The sequence below is a fragment of the Erythrolamprus reginae genome, chromosome 4, assembly GCF_031021105.1.
Source record: "Erythrolamprus reginae isolate rEryReg1 chromosome 4, rEryReg1.hap1, whole genome shotgun sequence".
Taxonomy (NCBI): Eukaryota; Metazoa; Chordata; class Lepidosauria; order Squamata; family Dipsadidae; genus Erythrolamprus; species Erythrolamprus reginae.
In genome coordinates, this window is record NC_091953.1 from 60,278,156 (window position 1) to 60,298,205 (window position 20,050).

The following is a 20,050-nucleotide window of genomic DNA, read 5'->3' on the forward strand; positions in this document are numbered from 1 at the left end:
GGCCTCCTTTAGATCCACTGAAGTAAGCAGGTCCCCTGCCCGAACAGAGGCCAGGATGGAGCGGAGGGAGGCCATCTTGAACCGTCGGTACAGAATATACTGGTTGAGACGTTTGAGGTTCAAGATGAGCCTGCAACCCCCGGAGGCCTTGGGTACAAGGAACACCCTTGAATAGAATCCCGTACTCTTGGAATTGTCCTGAACAGGTTCGATCGCCTGGATTTGTAAAAGGTGGAGAATTTCCTGATCTAACAGAGACCTCCTTTCGAAGTCTCTGGGGACCGGACAGGCAGTAAAATGGTTTGGAGGATCGTGTAGAAACTCGATCTTTAGCCCCTGCGAGATAGTGGCTAAGACCCAAGGGTCTGAGGTGGTAGCTCGCCATCTGTCGCTGAACTTTTGTAGCCTGCCCCCCAAAGGAATGTCGTCCAGGCAGTCACTTGGCACGTCTGGCGTTCCGTTGTTGGTATCCCCGGTATGGGCGTCTCGTCTGGGAGAAACCTCTGCCTCGTTCCTGGGAATACTGTCGGTCATTCCTGTAGGATGTGGAAAAGGCCCCCTGCGAGTAAGGTCTGGTCTGCTGTGAAGGGGCGGACCACGAGTCCCACCGAAAGGACTGCCTACGGGAGTACGGGCCAGCCCTGCGGTCCTGGCGGCGGAAAGATCTTGGGAGGACCTTTCTTTTATCCTTATCCTCTACCAGGACAGGATCTAGGGCCTCCCCGAACAATTTTGTACCCTCAAAGGGAGCCGAAGACAGAGTCCACTTGGACTTGGCATCCGCTTGCCAGTTCCTGAGCCAAAGCAGGCGCCTTGACGCAATGGTGGAAGCCATAGCCCTGGAGGCAAATTTCGCGGCATGCAGGGTGGCATCTGTGGAAAATTCCGCAGTCGCGAGGAGCTTATTCAAGTCCTGCCGCAGTCGAGTCTCTTCAGGAGCCAGTCTCGCCTGAACTTCCTGAATCCACATAATGGACGCCCGACTGAAGAAGGAGGCCGTGGAAGCTGCTCGAAGAGCCCAAGCGGCCATCTGGTGGGTCTTTTTGAGAAGAATTTCCGCTCTCCTTTCATCCGGTTTCAAATTGTCCGCCGTCTCTGAAGGCACAACCGTGCGGGAAACCAAAGTGGCCACCGGCTTGTCCACGGGGGGAAACTGGAGCAGCGTCTCCATGCTGTCATCAAAAGTATAAAACCGGCGTTCCAGGTTAGAAGGCCCTTGCGCCGCCGCCGGATGTTGCCACGGGCGCTTGACATTTTCAAGGAAAATTTCCAATGCAGGAACCTTGTCCGATTCCTTAGCGGGTTCCTTGCATAGAGCAGCCGAGGTGCGTGGCCCGTCTGAAGACTCCACTAATGGCGTTGCTCCTGGTACATCTAAGGCTTGCTTTGCCTTGCGCAATAAAACCCTATACAAGGAGGGTTTAAAAAGTCCCGCCACTGCTGGCGGCTCTGGAACAGTGAATTCATCATCTGACAGGCCGTCACCGTGGTCACTGTCCTCCTCAAAATCAGTGTGGTCAATGGACACAGAACCCAACCCAGTCGGGGGCGGTGGTGCTGACCAAATGTCTCTGGGCTGGATAGGCTGAGAGGGAAAGACATTGGCTCGTTGTGTTGCCGCAGCTATGCCCTGCGTAAATGCATTGGCCACAATGTCCTGTATGGCAGGGGCAAAGGCCTGCCAAGCATCTGCATTGTCTCTAAGCCCCGCTGCCGTGGGGGTGAAGGTAGATGAAGGCACATAACACGGTGTCTGTAACTCCCCCTGAGGCAGTGCCTGGCTATGAGAGGATGAAGGCCTCTCAGGCCTTGCTGCAGTTGATGGCAATGGAGGAAGGACCTGCCTGTCAGGGGACCAGTCCCTCTCAGTTGCGGTGCCCTGGAGACCCATGGAAATAGCTGGAGGAAGAGGCTGGAAAGGGCCTATGGACAGTCCACCTACGATGGGGGGGGACAAGGCCGCCTCCAAACGCTGCTCCAGGGCCTTGATCTTCCTCTCAGCCTCACGAAGAGAGGAGCTTGATTGGGAGGACTTACTCCTAGGCTTGCTGGCCTTATCCTTCCCTTTGACAGGTGTCTGAACTGGCTGGGCCTGCTCCTCCCCACTGGCAAGTTGGTCAGCCATATCTTATTTCGATATGGGGCAGCGTACTCACGATTAATCACAAAACACAAGGCAGCTCAAGACTGTTGACAGTATTACCAAGCACTCACTCGCATGTAAAGACATGCAGGCAGGCTGGACAGCTAAACGGGCTTTGATTGGCTGTTAGCCACCCACGTGACCTTGTCAACTGTCTCTGGGCAGATTTAGAGCCCTGACAACTTGGCCAGCTGCCCAGTTCGCGCCAATTCAACGGCAAAAAAATTTTTTTGCTGCCTGGCATGAAGCCAAAACATACAAAGATGGCGGTTTATGAGGGCTCACAGAACTTTTAGCCTCATAGGGCACCTCGCCAATCTAAAAAGGCGGGAAACAGCAGTTTAAACAGTAATCGAGCCCTTGCGGCTCGCCAAGCCCTCAATCAGCTGTTCGGCGGCTGTAATGGCCGCCGCGACCTCATTCCCGGCCGGGAACCTTCGTTTCGCCGCGATCTGCCTCGTTGCGGCTTGAGAAGCCTCCCTCCGGCTTGAACAGCTGTTCGGCGGCTGCAATGGCCGCCGCGGCTTCAAACTCCGGCGTCTGAGGCTTCCGCCGCCCCCGACAATGGGGAGGGACGGACCCCCCCCATCTGGGGTGAATGGGCTGATTGGACCTTCAGGTCACAATGCTATATAATAAAAAAGCCCAGTTGCTCCTCGGTGGGCAGTACCCGCGAAGAGAAGAGGCCCCAAAAGGAGAAAAGGTGGGGGTGGTGCCCGCGGAGGGCAGAGACCCCATCAGAAGAAGTTGAACCTATATAAAGACAAAGGGAAAAAATTACAAGGTTCAAGAAAAAACAATTTAATTAAATTACATTAATCATACTCAACCTAAAGGGAGAGAAAAAAACTCATGTCCTTAACCTCGACTGAGTTTTTTAAAACTGAGTACTTGGGGCAGCAAGGGGGCGGTACCTAATTATTATTTATTTATGTTAATTTGAAACTCAGTCCTACCAATAAGACTTGAGCTAAACCCATGCTGGACTCTCCTTCCAGGAGGCATGGGAGAAGAAGTGCCGCTACTCTCTATCAGTGTGGATGGAAAGATTCTCCTTGTTGCGATTGTAGGGCTGATATACAAACAATTAAATATATTGTGTAAGGTTGCCCTCTATGTACATTCTCTGGTTCCCTAAAAGATCTGCACGAAGCAACGCCGAAGTGATCGCCTGAAGAGCTGAATCGTATAGACAGCTAGAGGGCCACTGCCATACCACTTTAGAAGTTGTATATATTTATATAGAACATGTATATATATTTACTTCTCTTCTGTCACGTTCTCATGAAAGTGTAAATAATAAATAATAAGCAAAATAGTACAATAGGAAATACTAGACCTGATATGCTGAAAAATTAATATACAGCAGTACCTTTACTTAAGAATGCCTCTACTTCAGAACTTTTCTAGATAAGAACCGGGTGTTCAAGATTTTTTGGCCTCTTCTTAAGAACCATTTTTTACTTAAAAACCCCAGCGGGAAAAAAATTCCCAGGAAATTTGAGAGTGGTATGAAGGCCCAGCCAGTTTCCTGCCATTCCCCCTTTAATCCCGGCCATCTCAGGCTTTTCTGGGCTGCCAGAGGAGCCTTTCGGTGGCGCTTAAGGAGACTTTGGCAGTCCAGAGCAAATGAAGCATTTTTCTTTCTCTGCGCATTTGGAGTGGGAATAAATCTCTGCCAGTGCCCAGAGAAAAGAAACGCTCCCTTCACTCTGGTCAGCGATTGTCCTCGTCTTCTTCTTCTTCCTCCTCCTCCCACCCAAATTTTGAGCTTTTGTTTCTTTCCTAATGGGTTTGCACACATTATTTGCTTTTACATTGATTCCTATGGGAAAAATTGCTTCTACTTACAAACCTTTCTACTTAAGAACCTGGTCATGGAACGAATTAAATTCTTAAGTAGAGGTACCACTGTACTGTAAATTGCATATCAATATAGAAGTGCACTTGCTCAATACTTTCGATACTGAGTTCTTTTTACAGAAATGAAAGTCCTTAGCCCACATACACTTTCAGTTACTTAATGCCTACGACAGAGAAGCTCAGATGCTGGAGAAAGACCTAGAATCTAAGACTGAGCTTGCACAGTAAATTCAGAGTTTTTTAAGTCCAAATGGCTGGGCAGAGAAAATGGCAAAAATTCTCCCATCCTTAATTCTGGTCTCTCAGTTAGAAAATATTATTAATCAGAAGCAGCTATTGTACTTATCAGAGAATTGAATGTGACGACAAAAACATATCCGAAGCCACAGCTAGCACTCTCTGATAGTTAAACGGACTCCAAGAGGACCGATAACAGATGCGTCATCTGTCCTGTTTAATTCTTTCTAACCTCCATCTTATTTTCTCATAGTGCCGTGGAGTATTAACCTTTCAAAATTTACATCATTAAAGGAAATTTAAATCATTAAAACCAGACATTGGTAACTAAGCTGACCACGATTTATTCACAAAGCCCACAAGAATCCTTTAAATCACAGAACTAATACCAACATAATGAACATGGTTGTAAACATTTTATTATTTCCTAAAACTATTTGTACCTGGATGACACACTGTTTAACTGAAAATGGAATTTTTGTATGTTATAAAATAAAATAAAAATTATAATGTTATAAAATAGAATAATATATATATATATTTGTTGTAAGCTGCTCTGAGTCTAAGGAGAACGGCAGCATAAAAATTGAATAAATAAATAAATAAATAGATACATACATACATACATACATGCATATTTATGTGTGTGTGTGTGTCACATGTTTTTGCTGAATTTGACATATATATATATATATGACACACACACACATATATATGAATGTGACACATATATATGTGTGTCACATGTTTTTGCTGAATTTGAAAATTAAGGGAGATTAGGAGAGATCTATTTCGGCCTTGTTCTGGCCTCATCAGGTAGCCATGCCCTCAGTGGGATTTGAACTTGTAGCCTTTGCCTTGTAAGGCAGAGAATTAACCTCTAGGCTACAGGATCTCATATTTTCAGCTTTGTACCTTTGTATACACACACATACAAAATAATCTTTTAAATCTGACAAAGTCTAGGAAACCTGAAAAGGCGTTCATGTTATCTTTCACCTGGCATAGGTTTTTATGGTTCTATGTCCTTCATGATCATTAGGCTGAAAATAAATGTGTACATTTATATAATAACTTTTTCTGTGTGTATGTGCCTGTGCATGTTTAAAACTGTACCCTGTTAAAACATGAGCATTGGTGAATGCGAATTGTGCCCCACAAAACAGTGGAATAGAGAAAGACTGTTAACTGCAGTATATCAACTAGCAAGCTGTATGAAACCAATTTTAAATACTGTAATAGCCTCTTTGGCGAAAAGCCTCATGCTTTTAGAACTTAGCTGGTTCTTTTAAATAAGATTGGCTCTTAGTGGTATGAAGGAAACAGTCCTCAACTAAGTGAAGCTGCTTCTGTAATATAATAATAATATTTTTAAAAAAATAAGGATGAGTGGACGCACTAATTACACTAGAGAAATAATGCAATTCAGCTGGGTAATGTGTATGTAAAGAGCAGTATAGGAATGCAAAAGGATTATGCAGCGTTATTGCCATATAATGTCTATTGTGAAAATGTTACTGAAAGGTGGAAGGTACAGACATGATTCCTGATGCTTCTTTTATTTGCCTACATAGTATTCCCCAATCTGACACCATCCAGCGGGGTCTAGATCAACTTGGCACAGCTGACTTGCTGACTCGTCACAACTAATTCAAAGCAGAATAACTCAAGAGGAGGGACAAGTGAATTGAAGTATGGCTTGCCTGGTTCAGATTTGAACCTTCTTAAGTTAAAAGTCCTAAAGAATGGGATGACTTGCAATTCTATTTGTCCCTGTCTTGAGCTATCTTGAATTGAATTGTCCCTTTGAGAGTTGTCCCATGACAAGGTGGCCATGGTGAGTTATCCCATGGTGAGTTGGCTGTGTCAAGATAGCCACGAGTTGTCCCATTCTGCTCTACATGTTGGAAAAAGCTTTTTCTGAGAATTATTATAGGTCATTTTCACAGGGATTTTTGTTTTCTTTGATGCAGTAAACGTTTTTTCCTCTCTGATCAGCAGGCTGGTGGGAAACTGTGGGAGTTGAAGTCCATCCATTTTAAAGTTGCCATGGTTGAGAAACTGCTGTAGATTGGGTTGATGGACTAGTTTGAGGATGTTTATTTTCTTCCTTATTTACAAATTCCTGACCAACAAAAAGTAGTTGCTGGATTTTAATCTCTGAGTAGTCAAAGTGTACTTTCAGAGGCATTCATAAGTTCCTGTTGCTTTTTATTTATTTATTCATTTGTCCAATACACAAATACATAGAAAGAAAAATAGACATGTGGTAATATATATGAGGGTAAAAATGAACTTAGAGGAGAGGATATATGAAAGGAAGAGAATATATATGATAGGTGAAAGAAAGGAAAGACAATTGGACAAGGGACGAAAGGCACACCAGTGCACTTATGTATGTCCCTCAGTGGCCTCTTAGGAACCTGGAGAGTTTTGTTGGAATGACAAAGCAGCGTCACACCAGGAGCTGTATTCCTCACTAGAGGGATTCTTTTAAAACTCTGCCTGTAAGGTCACACAAGAAAGCCAAAAGATCTTGGCTGAGTGTATAGGGCTGCAGTCTGAAAAGTCCAGGCAACTTATCTTTGGAAGAAGGTTCTGAATGAACCGTTCTTCAGACAGCCTGTCCATACCTAGCCTCTGTATATCTGTCTATTCCCCTCTGTAGTCTCTGTTAGCCTCTCAACTTTTTGATTCTTGTTGATCCTATACTGGAAATAAGCTTATAGGAAAGATGGAGTCGCAGTTTAGTCTTTCTCAAATTTGGACAGGAGGTTTGTATTTCAATGTAAGAAATACTATATGATTTCATAAACAATTTATGCCAATGCATGTGCTCTTTTTAGTAATGCAATAACCTATTTGAACCATGCAATTGTCTCCACTCCGCCTGGGTGCATTTTGGCATGGTGGTGGAATTATACCGAACTCCACAAATTATTTTAATTATTTTTTTTTTTTTAATTTTTTATTACAAATATATACACATTTACATACAATATATGTTTTATATTAATACAAGGCTAAATCAACACGTAACAAATACACGAACAAACAAACATGACAAACAAACAAACAAAAATATTCTTTAAAAAAAAGATCTAATTGCTTATTTAAGTACATTAATAACAATAACTATTCACTTAGCATATTTTATAATATTTGTACTTGTATTCCCTTCAGGAGGTAAGTTTTGAATGATTTTTGATTTTAAATTATTTTCTGGTGAAGCATGTTGTGTCCTCAGCGTATACCATTTTCTCTTGTAGGTTGTCACTGTTTTTTAAATCATTTAATTCTTTCTTATCCGCCTTCTTTTATTCATATTCAATTTCTTTAATGTCATACAGATCTTTTTTTTTTAAAAAGGTTTTTTGTATATATGTCTTTTGTATATATTTTTTTTCTATGTAATGAAAAGGATATAAAGTATTGTTAATTTGATTTTTTCTTTTGAATTTTATTTCTTTTCTTAAACCAGTTATAAAGATGTATCCAGGTTTTATCGTGTTCGGAATCCTCTTTGTTTTTTAATTTAATTGTTAGTGCGTCAAATTCAGCACAATCTAATATTTTTTTAATTATCAAATCGTCTTCAGGTGGTTCGGGTTGCTTCCAATTTTGAGCTATCGTTATTCTAATTGCTGTTAATATATGAATTAATAAGTAGTGTTTGTTTTTTTCAATTTTTTGATCTATAATTCCCAGGAGAAAGGCTTCAGGTTTTTTATTTATCTTCATTTGTAAGATCTCTTCTATCCAATTCTGCATTTTGTTCCAGAATTTTTTTATTTTTGAGCAGGTCCACCAAATGTGGTAATATGTCCCCATTTTTTTGCACCTCCAACATTTTGGGCTTGTTCCTTTATACATTTTGGCTAATGTTGCCGGTGGAAGGTGCCACCTATAATACATTTTGTATATGTTTTCCTTATAAGCTGTAGATTTTGTTAATTTATAGTTCTTGGTCCAAATTGATTCCCACTTATCTAAATTTATGCTATAACCAAAATTTTTGCCCCAACTATGTATACTATTTTTAACGATATGTTCCTCCATTTTATAGTGTAGCATATATTTATATATTTTGGAAATCATTTTTTTTTCTTGGCCTAAAATTATCTTATCTAATTCTATCTCTTTTATTTGTATTTCCTTCCTTTTCCCTTCTTGATATTTTGATTTAATTACGTTATACGCCCACCAGTCGATTTTGATTCCAATTTCTTCTAATTGTTCCCTAGTTTTTAATTCCCCATTTTTTTCTAATGTTTGATAATAATTTAACATTTTGTTTAGTTCTCTTGAGTTTGGATATATCGTCGCCTCTAAGCTTGAGTACCATTTGGGAGTTTGGTGATAGTACATTTTTTTGATTTTTTTCCAAGTTGTGTATAACGAGTTTCTTATTATATGTTGTTTGAAGTAACTATGTGTTTGTTCTTTATTTTCCCACAGGATAGCATGCCACCCTATTCTCATATCGTGTCCTTCCAGTATTAGAAGTCTCTTATTTTCCAATTTAAACCAATCTTTCAACCAATCCATAATTGCTGCAGTATAATATAGTTCGAAATCTGGTAGTGCAAATCCTCCTTGTTTGATATTATCTTGTAGATATTGTATTCTAATTCTAGGTTTTTTTCCGGCCCAGACGAATTTTGTAATCATTCTATTTAGTTTTTGAAAAAAGTCTTTTCTTAATATAATTGGAATCGTCCTAAATAGATATAGAATCTTGGGTAAGATAGACATTTTTATTGTTGAGATTCTACCTATGAGCGAAATAGGCAATTTGTTCCATTTTTCTAATTTCTTTTTTATTTCTTTCATCAAAACCGTGTAATTATCTTCCTTTATTGTGATCGCTTTTGCTGTTAATTTTATTCCCAAATACTTAACTGTTTTTACTATTTGTAAGCCTAATCTGTCTTCTAATATTTTCTTCCCTGTATTTGTTAAATTTTTTGTCAGTATTTTGGTTTTTTGTTTATTAATTTTAAGTCCTGCTACTTTTCCGAATTCAGTAATCTCCTTTAATAAAACTTCCCCTGATTCAATTGGATCTTCTATATTGAATACTAGATCATCGGCAAATGCCTGAATTTTGTATTCTTGTCCTTTCAAATTTAATCCTTTAACATTTTTATTTAACCTTATCTGATTTAATAAGGTTTCTATGGCCAAAATAAATATTAATGGGGAAAGGGGGCATCCTTGCCGTACTCCCTTTTCTATTTTTATATTTTGCGTTAATTGGTCGTTTATTATAACTTTTGCCGATTGTGTAGAGTATATCGTCTTGATTGCTTTTATAAATTTTTCTTTAAATTTCATTTTGGTCAGTTGTTTAATGAAGAAGTTCCAATTCAAATTATCGAATGCTTTTTCCGCATCTAAAAATATTAGTGCCAAATTCTTTCCTGGGTTTACCTCATAGTATTCTAAAATATTTATAATGTTTCTCAAATTATTTTTTATATTTCTGTTTGGTAAAAAGCCGTTCTGGTCCGGATGTATGATTTCATTAATTATCCCTTTAAACCTTTCTGCTAATATTGTTGTAAAGATTTTGTAATCTGAGTTTAGTAATGCAATTGGTCTGTATTGTTTTATTAAATATCTTTGTTCCAAATCTTTTGGTATTAGTGTTATTAAACCTTCCTTCCAGGATTCAGGCATTGCTCCTTTGTCTAACACCTCATTCAACATCTGTAGTAATAATTTTTTGACTGGTTCATATATTTCTTTATAATATTCGGCTGGTATTCCATCTACTCCTGGGGTTTTGTTATTGTTTTGTTTTTTAATTGCTAGCTCTAATTCTGTCATAGTTATAGTTTTATCCATTCTATCAATGTTAGTCTCCGATATTTGGGGTAATTCAATCTCCCACAGGATAGCATGCCACCCTATTCTCATATCGTGTCCTTCCAGTATTTTAATTATTTAACATGCATTGTTTTATGTTGAAATCATACATACTTAGCCTCTTTCATATCAAACTCCTCAAGGCATTTTTTTTCATCTCCTATGAATGACACAGTGAATAAAATATTTTTGATTTCTTGAATAAACATTGATGGCATTATCACGAATTAAACAAAATAGTTTCACTGGTTGTTAGTTTACCAGAATTAGGTTGTTACATTGTGTTCTTAGCTATGTTTTTTAATCTGCAATTGACTAAGAAGCACAAATAAGTTAAATGAAGTGATGCATACATCATGCAGAAATGGTTCAGACACCTCTGCAGTCAAAACACTAATTATTTTATCAGAATGGTTCTATTTTAACTTCAGAAGGACAGCAGACTCTAGCAGAACCTTACTTTTCCCAGCAGATCAGCTTTACAAAATGACTTCATCGAAAAAAGCACACAAAGCATAGATCAAAAGTAGGACTTAAAGAAGCCGACTTCTTAAGCAAACTATATTTTGATTCAGCAAGGTAACTTCAGCTGTTAAAAATTGCTAAGTCGTGCAGTTTTCATGACAATACAAAATAAAAAAAGAGTTGAAAAAGCAGTATGCCAGTTCATTCTTGTAAATCATAGGTAACACAAATCTGCAAGCACAGGTAGATTTACTGTAACTGAGCAATAACTCAGCATTTGGTATGAAATTTGTAGATGGGGCAAAGAGAGCAACCAAAAAACTTTATGATAAGAGCAAAAAAGTTAATTGTCAATGTTTATTTATTGGATGCATTAAGAGCACTCTAAGCCAGTGATGGTGAACCTATGGCACAGGTGTCACAGGTGTCACACGAAGCCATATCTGAGGGCACACCAGGTGTTACCCTATGTCAGCTGCAGTGTGCATGTGTGCACTAGTCAGCTGATTTTTGGCCTTCTTTTCAGCCATTTCCGCTCTCTCCAGGCTTCAGGAAAGCCTCCTGAATCCTGGGGATGGCAAAAAACAGTCTAATGGGCCTACCGGAAGTCCAAAGGCTTCAGTGAGGCCTGTTTGCATGTGTGGGGGGAACCAGGTGGGGGTGGTGCGCATGCAAGGGGCAGTGAGGGGGTTGAGTGTTTATGTGCTGGGGAGAGCATTGCATTATGGGTGTGGGCACACATGCAAACTCTGTCGCGCACACCCGTTTGGCACCCGAGCCATTTATTTTATTTTTGGGGGTAAGTATTGGCTCAAGCATCCTTCCCCCATCACTATTCAATATTCCAATGGATGCATCATGTGCAGGCCACGCCCACCACGGCTCCGCAAAGGCCAAAAAAATCATGTGACATCATGTGATACAATCAAGTTTGACATCTATAATCTATGCAAGAACTAACTAGGTGACACCCTGTTTCTTTCAGCATAGCTGTTTATTGGTGTCTTATAAATTCTGGCTTTGTATACAGTTGTTCCTAATTCTTGATCTTGTTGGTACTGTGTAGTAATTACGGCATATCTCAGTGCACTGGTATAATACTGCTGCTCCATGAACTGCACTGGCTACCAACATGCTTGTGGATGCAATTTAAAGTGCTAGTTGTTGCCTATACACCACTTCAAGTTACAGGACCTAAGTTATTTGCAACACTACCTCTCTCTGATTACTTCACCCATGCAGTAAGCTCTGATCAGTGGGCACGCTCCAATCTTTCATTCATTCTAAGATTTTATTTTTACTTTGAATTAGAATTCCTGCCTTTTCTCTCCAAAACAAATCAAAAATTTTGGATGGCAAGCATAGTTCCCTCTAAGCTGAGCAATGAGCAATCGCTCACTTAAAAATCATCATCAACTCAGAGTTTTCCAAACCTGCCCAGAAGCCAAGAGGGAAAGAGTGAGAGGGAAGGAGAGAGAGAGGAAGAGAGGAAGAGAGAGAAACAGATAGAAAAAAGAGAGGAAGGAAAAGAGAAAGAAAAAGAATGGGAGTAAGGAAGAGAGAAAGAAAATCAAAATCTAGTTTGAAACTAGCTCAACTATTTAAGTGGCATTTTGATATTGATAGAGTTGCCCTATTATGAGCTCACTGTTATAGACACACAGTACAGTATTTTATTTTAAAATTCTCTGAGGCAAAACAGGGTTGTTTGTTTGTTTGTTTGTTTGTTTGTTTGTTTATTATTTCTGTGCCGCCCAGTCCCGAAGGGACTGCCGCTCAGACACTATACTTTTCCGCCCACCCCCCAAAAAAATTAGAGGGAACACTGATGGCAAGTATATAATCTAAGAATCTAATTTTGCCTCAGAGAGGGACAACAAATGGATACATACAGGTGTGTGTGTGGCAATGAACAACTAATGGTACTTCTGCAGCTTCTATTTTCCCTAGCAGGAGAAGCACAGCATATATTCCTTATTAAGGAATACATAGTAACTCACTACTCTTTCAACCAAAATCTGAATTGTTGTGAACAAATATGGAGAAAATCAATAGATGGAATGTCTAAATGAACAGGCATACTGACTGTGTTGCAATGGCATAATTTTATTGTTTAACTCAACACCATAACACATCTTCAAATTTGGAACTATAGATGCATAACACAAATATCCAAAGTTTGACCTATTTTACTGTGAGAAGCATTATCTACTACAGATGCAGACTACTGCTTACAAATGTACAACTGTATCATCCAAATTTCCTGGAATGTTTGACAAACTGAAGATTAAAACTCTGAAATACAGGAGGAAAATTTCATGTACAGAGGGTGATTTCATGTAAACTCATGAAACTTTCTAAAAGCCTTCACACTTTTAATACATTTAGGGCTTGAAAGATTAATATTAGCTATTTTAATTGATTCTGGAAATAGATTGAACTGGCATAATATGGTTGTGAGAGCACATTATACATAAATCATAGGATTTAATTTTTTCAATGACTCAAATATACATTGCTGTGCTATCAAACAATGACAATGTATACTGTATGTAAAGTTTTAAAATCATGTACCAAGAAAATTACTCAATTCTGGAAATGGTCCAATACCTTTTGGCTCTAAACAGATAATAGATATTTAAATTGTGAAATACAGCCAAATACTGAGCACAGTCATGCTTCTGGTGATACACCATTCTAGAATAAAATTCAGCATGTTTTATTCAAACATATTTATGTAATATACAGGATGTGGATTTTTAAAATTTTTATAACATATTTTGAGTATAATCATCCATTTTAATATAGAAGTAAAACATGTTCCTAAAATTCATATTTCTCATCATATTCATTTTACTCACTATTCTTGTGCAACCTATTATATAAGAGGACAGAATGTGTATCTGATTTCCTATGTAACTAAAGAAAAACACTGGGTTCAATATATTTCACTTTCCATAAGGTGACTGAAAATATATTAAAGATACTACACTAAAATCATTTCCACACATGCAAATTCCTTCTTATTGAAAGAAACCATAAATGTATAATATGAGATGTAACAATTGAAGAATATCTATGTTCCGTATTAATCTCAAGCAATTGACCCTTTCTTCCAGATTTATAGTGGGGATATGAACATTTTATTCTCCTTCCCTTAACATGTACTCACAAGCTTCAAAAGCTAAAATCCACAATATTAATTATCTAAAGCCAGGCATAACATTATGCTACAAGGAAACAAAGAGAGAGTTTTCTATCCCAAATAGGCATTTCATTCACATTCTACAACTTTCCTTCATACTGGCATTACTAATCATAATAACCAGGATGTAATATACAGGTAATTAGATAACACAGAGATTATTCTTCATTTTAATTTCACTTATAGGTGCTTGTAATAATTTTAAAGGCGTGATTAATGGGGATGTGAATATATATGTGTGTGTGTGTGTGTGTGTGTGTTTGTGCAAACACGCTAAGTTGTTAACAGTAAATGTGAAACAGACTGTACAACGCAGCAATAAGTAAACTTCACCCCAAGTTACCTTCAGGTAAGATAGGTGGCCTAAAAATTACAAAATTAATTAATTAATAAAAAGTATTGATAGTCAAGGTGACTATTTTGACAAATAAATAATTGGAGGTTATACATACAGTAAATGTAAATAGCACAGTGATTCAGATTAGTAAACAAAGGATGTTTTGTAAGGGTCACAATTTTAGAGAGGGCATACTATGACCTATGAAATGAAATGAAGGGGTTTTCAATTGTTATTAACAATTAATGTTGTGATGTCTACAATGTTCAGGATGGTACAATGCTTGTTTTAAGATGTTTTTGTCTGTTAGTCTCCCAGAGTCCTTCGGGAGTTGGGCGGCATATAAATGAATGAATGAATGAATGAATGAATGAATGAATGAATGAATGAATGAATACTTCCTGTAATTGTTGGTATCTCCTTAAAGAAACCATGCCATTTTCTAGTTTCACAGGATAGTTGGGTGCTCCCAGAAAAATACAGGTTTAAATTAAGGAATTAGCAACCGTGTACAATGATTCCTTTTCATGTGAACCAGCAAAGGGTCTAATTTCTTTAAATATGTACTAAAAGGTGAAGGAGGGGTACCTCTGCCTCCTCCACAGAACATTCTCCCCTTTGGATCTGAATTGCAACATATTCCTACATAAATAGTAAATAACAAAAACAAAAACCTAGAACAGTGATGGCGAACCTAAGGCACGAGTGCCACAAGTGGCACACGGAGCCATATCTGCTGGCACATGAGTCATTGCCCTAGCTCAGCTCCAATGTGCATGTGTGTGCTGGCCAGCTGATTTTTGGCTCACACAAAGGCTCTGGAGGGCATTTTTGGCTTCCAGAGAGCCTCTGGGGGGGATGGGGGAAGGCATTTTTATCCTCCCTGGCTCCAGGGAAGCCTTTGGAGCCTGGGGAGGGCAAAGCATGACCTTACTGGAAGGCCAGAACTTGGGAAACAGGCTGTTTCCAGCCTCCAGATGGCCTCTGGGGGGTGGGGGAAGCTATTTTTGCCCTTCCCAGGCAGTGAATTATGGGTGTGGGCCCTCGCGCATATGCAATAGCGCAGCTTCACTCTCTATCATCACCCAAGGAAAAAAGGGTTCACCATCATTGACTTAGAACAAGGAGATAATTACTGAAAAGTTACTAAAGATGAGAAAATATATGAAAAGTTGAAATGCTAAAACAAGAGATGGTTGGTATGTTTCTGCAAGAATACTCAATGCTTATGGGGGGGAGCGAGAGTGAAAACAGCTGTATTTTAACTTTGTTTCAGCTCACTATGTTGTATTTCTTGAAAAACAAAAGCAAGCTAGATGTGGGTGGACTGGGGTATTCAAGTAATGTATGAGATAAAACAAGATGAGACAGAGTAAAGCATGAATGGATACGGAATGAAAGCAAATTGAATGCAAAACTGAGTGACCAGCACTAAAGACATATTGTGAGTCAAAACATTGACATAAAATGTTGAACTAAGCTTGAATTACAAAACAAATTGTTCAAGGGAGAGTGTGGCTGAGATGAAGGAGAACACAGTGATATTTTGGATGAAGTTGATAAAAAGATTGAGATGAGAAGTGTAAAAAAGCTATATATGGATATGATCAAAACAAGCATGGAAAAGTATGGAAAAGTATGGAAAAGGGCAGTGAATGGTTTTGGTTTAAACTATATGTGTCTAAATTTCTTTTTCTTACTCTTGAAAATAGTATCAGTGGGAGAAAAAAACAATACTGTTAAAACTGCAGGCTTATTCGCAGGTATTTAGCACTCTACTCCATTCACCTAAATTTATTTATTTCTAGATGAGCTATAAAAGATATTTTTAGTTTTCAAAGCTAATCCAACAGAGGTATTTAAACTTTCAAGAATATACATTATTCTGTATGTATACTGCTCAAAAAAATAAAGGGAACACTCAAATAACACATCCTAGATCTGAATGAATGAAATATTCTCATTGAATACTTTGTTCTGTACAAAGTTGAATGTGCACAACAGCATGTGAAATTGAGTGTCAATCAGTGCTGCTTCCTAAGTGGCAGTTTGATTTCACAGACGTTTGATGGACTTGGAGTTAATATTGTATTGTTTAAGTGTTCCCTTTATTTTTTTGAGCAGTGCATATACCTTTGAAAAGGAAATAACATATATTTAAGCTTTCATGAAATTGCTAATGAGACACTTATTAATGAACAGCAAACGTGCAGGGCTGTCATATCACGGGGACACCATATGAAGGGAGGATGCCAGTAGCAAAGTAACCCCCCCCCCCCAATGTTTATAATGGTTGGTGGTTCAATGGGGTGGTTCAATGCACTTTGGCACAGCTAAAATAATTCAAAAAAAAGAAATTATACACGAGGACAGCTTTTATGCCAGCAGTACCCCTAGGTATGCAATTGCTTGCTTTCATTCCCTTGTGTGTAGAAAACAGTTTAAAGCAAATTGAGTAACTCCATTCCATGTTGATATGTAAAAAAGGGAATATTCACAATGTCTAAGAAAAATTCAGGTGAAAGATCTGCTGCATGAAAATTATCACCTTTAAAACTGACTGAAAACAACAACAACAACAGAGAATATCTGATATAAAAATACTACCACAGCAATAAACTAATCATTTTCTATTACAAATCAAGCATAATTGTTTTGGTCACATTTTGGATCATGTACTTAATATGGTTTATTCATATTACCACTTTTTAAGTACTAGCTTTATTTTTAAAGAAGCATCATACGTTTCTACCAGGAGTTAATTTTCAAGTTTTGTGACCTTTGTTGCAGCTACCTGGTCTTGACACTTTAAGCCAATGCAATAAAAGAATACCAGAAACCATGCAGTCTAATGCAAACAACCACACCTTTGGGAAATAGTTCAGAACTGTATGAATAAACAAAAGCATATATTACTCACTCAGTCAAAATTGGTAACGACCATGGAAATTAAACTTTCAAACTGAACAGTAATAATGAACTGTTCCCCAAGATTATCCTTTCTTTATACTTCTGTTGACAAGTACAGTCAATCTTTATTTGAATGCATGCTTTTGTACTTAAGCAATCAGTATAAGAGTTACTGCAATGAATTAGAAAAATATTTTTTTTTATTTTCATCTGAGCAAATCCTATTGGTTGGCATTCTGAAGGTAGCAACTGTACAGACTATGATTTCTAGTTTAACATGCAGAATCAACTATCAAAGCACAGGCCTACTTTTATTAGCGTCTCAAACACTTTACCAGGTCTACATTTAAATCTTCAAAACGTTTTCTAAATACTCTGAATCATAATGAGAATTCCATTTACTGAGAAAGTGCAGCCTTTTATATAACAACTAAATATGTTTAATGACTGATACTTTTATACATTACAGCATCACTCGTGTTTTCAGTAAGTGGATACAATTTTGTCTGCTTTACCTTATTATTATTTGTTAGCCTCACCAAGCTACAGTACCAATTGCAGACATTTCTTTCCAGCAATTATCTCATGAAAGAAGCCAGATTTAAAAGCCCTCTGCTTCTGCATATCAAGGTAAAAAGCAATGAATGCATTTCAGAAAAGAAATATTGGAGGAAAGTGTATCAAAAATGAAACCACTTGGAAAAGTCAGCTATAGAAAATTCAGAGGGCTAATCCCAATGTGATAAAATGAGTTACATAGCAAGAAGCATGAATAGCCTAGCTATCTAGTCTCATAACTTATATTTGTACCTATATTTTTCCTTTTTTTCTTTTGGTCATATATGCAGTTCTGATTTCTCTAGTCTGAGATAAAAATGATGCACTCAACAACAAAATACAGCGGTGCCTCTACCTACAAAGGCCTCTACTTACGAACTTTTCTAGATAAGAATTGGGTATTCAAGATTTTTTGGCCTCTTCTCAAGAGCCATTTTCCACTTACAAATCCGAGCCTCCTAAACTGTAACCGGAAAAGGCAGGAAGAAGCCTCTGTGGGGCCTCTCTAGGAATCTCCTGGGAGGAAACAGGGTCGGAAAAGGTGGGGAGAAGCCTCTGTGGGGCCTCTCTAGGAATCTCCTGAGAGGAAACAGGGCCTTCACCCTCCCTGTGGTTTCCCCAATCGCACACATTATTTGCTTTTACATGGATACCTATGGGAAAAATTGCTTCTTCTTACTAACGTTTCTACCTAAAGAACCTGGTCATGGAACAAATTAAGTTCATAAGTAGAGGTACCACTGTATTTTTCAATTAAGACAGAAAAGTACAGGTAGTCCTCAACAGTTCATTTGGTGACTTATAACCATATTTCACAGTTACAACCATTTGAACATCCCCATGATGATATGAACAAAATTCAGATGCTTGGTAACTTGTTCATATTTGAGATGAATGCAGAGTCCTAGGGTTATGTGATCACCTTTTGCAGCCTTCTGATAAGCAAAATCAATGGGGAAGCCAGATTCACATAACCATGTAACTAATTTAGCAACTGCAATGATTCATTTAAGAACTATGACAAGAAAGGTCATAAAATGGGGCAAAACTCATTTAACAAATGTCTCACTTAACAACATAAATTTGGGGCTCAATTATGGTCATATGCTGAGGACTACCTGTATCTAAAAATTGACTATAAAACTTGGTAACTATACAAATATATCCATGCAGTTTCTTGGCAACATTTTCAGAATTGGTTTGTCACTGCTTTCTTCCTAGTTTGTGTTTAATGTGGCTGGCCCAAATCCCACACACTGATTACTGTATCAAACTGGGTTTCTACCCATCACTGTACATATTGAACATAAAATATTTCTTATTTCAATATTAGTGACTTGATTTTGTCACTGATTTTAGGAGAAAATTGTTCTTAGTATAGGATCAACCAATCAATCAAAATTGATTTTATATTACTAACTATACATTGGGTGGGTTGTATACTTGCTTCTCTGCCACATGGAACCAAAGTGACCTAGTTTATATATAACATTATGTGGTAATGTCTGCATTTGCAATCCAATATAAGAATTGTTATTATAGTTTAGTTGTATGTGTAAACTGGTCCAAGAGAATGTGTAGTGGTTATAAAAAGAAATTCTACTGAATGTTAGAAAAATAGCTTCGTAACAATAAAAAGGTTCAATATTGGAACCAATTACCTCAAGTGGTAGACGTCATTGAATGTGTTCAAGTAGAACCTAGACCAGTGATGGCGAACCTATGACATGGGTGCCACAGGTGGCATGCGGAGCCATATCTGCTGGCACGTGAGCCATTGCCCTAGCTCAGCTTTAATGTGCATGTGTGTGCTGGCCAGCTGATTTTTGCCTCATGCAGAGGCTGTGGGAGGGCATTTTTGGCTTCCAGGGAGCCTCCGAGGAGATGGGGGAGGACATTTTTAACCCTCCCCCGGCTCCAGGGAAGCCTTTGGAACCTGGGGAGGGTGAAACACGAGCCTACTGGACCCACCAGTAGTTGGGAAACAGGCTGTTTCCAGCCTCCAGAGGGCCCCTGGGGGGGCAGGGGAAGCTGTTTTTGCCCTCCCTAGGCATTGAATTATGAGTGTGGGCACTCTCACTTGCACGATAGCATGCGCACATGCTCTTTTTGCACTCAAGGGAAAAAAATGTTCGCCATCACTGACCTAGACAAACATCTGTCACACATACTTTGGATTTGCATGCTGAGAAGTGGAGTTGTCTTAATGCCTAATTGATTCATGTATTGTAACACATTCATACTGTCCCAATTCAATCATGGACATAATTTATAATAATAAAAATATTGTACATAAGAAAAAAAAGCATTAAAAATAAAATTACCACAAGAAAAGGTAGATTATGTTTAAAATGAATCAAATCAATGCCAACTAAGCTATTAATTCCAAATATAAAATAAACAAGAATAACTTAAAAACTACTTTGTAAACTACTCAAATATCACCGTTTTCAAAGCAAAT

The 20,050-nt window shown here is 38.3% G+C and overlaps 1 protein-coding gene across 1 annotated transcript in view; it reads right to left on the reverse strand.

Annotated features, from left to right (window-relative positions):
• RUNX1 (RUNX family transcription factor 1) overlaps nt 1-20,050 on the reverse strand; it is a 231,632-nt gene that overhangs the window by 75,768 nt on the left and 135,814 nt on the right. The gene's annotated exons all lie outside the window — the stretch shown is intronic.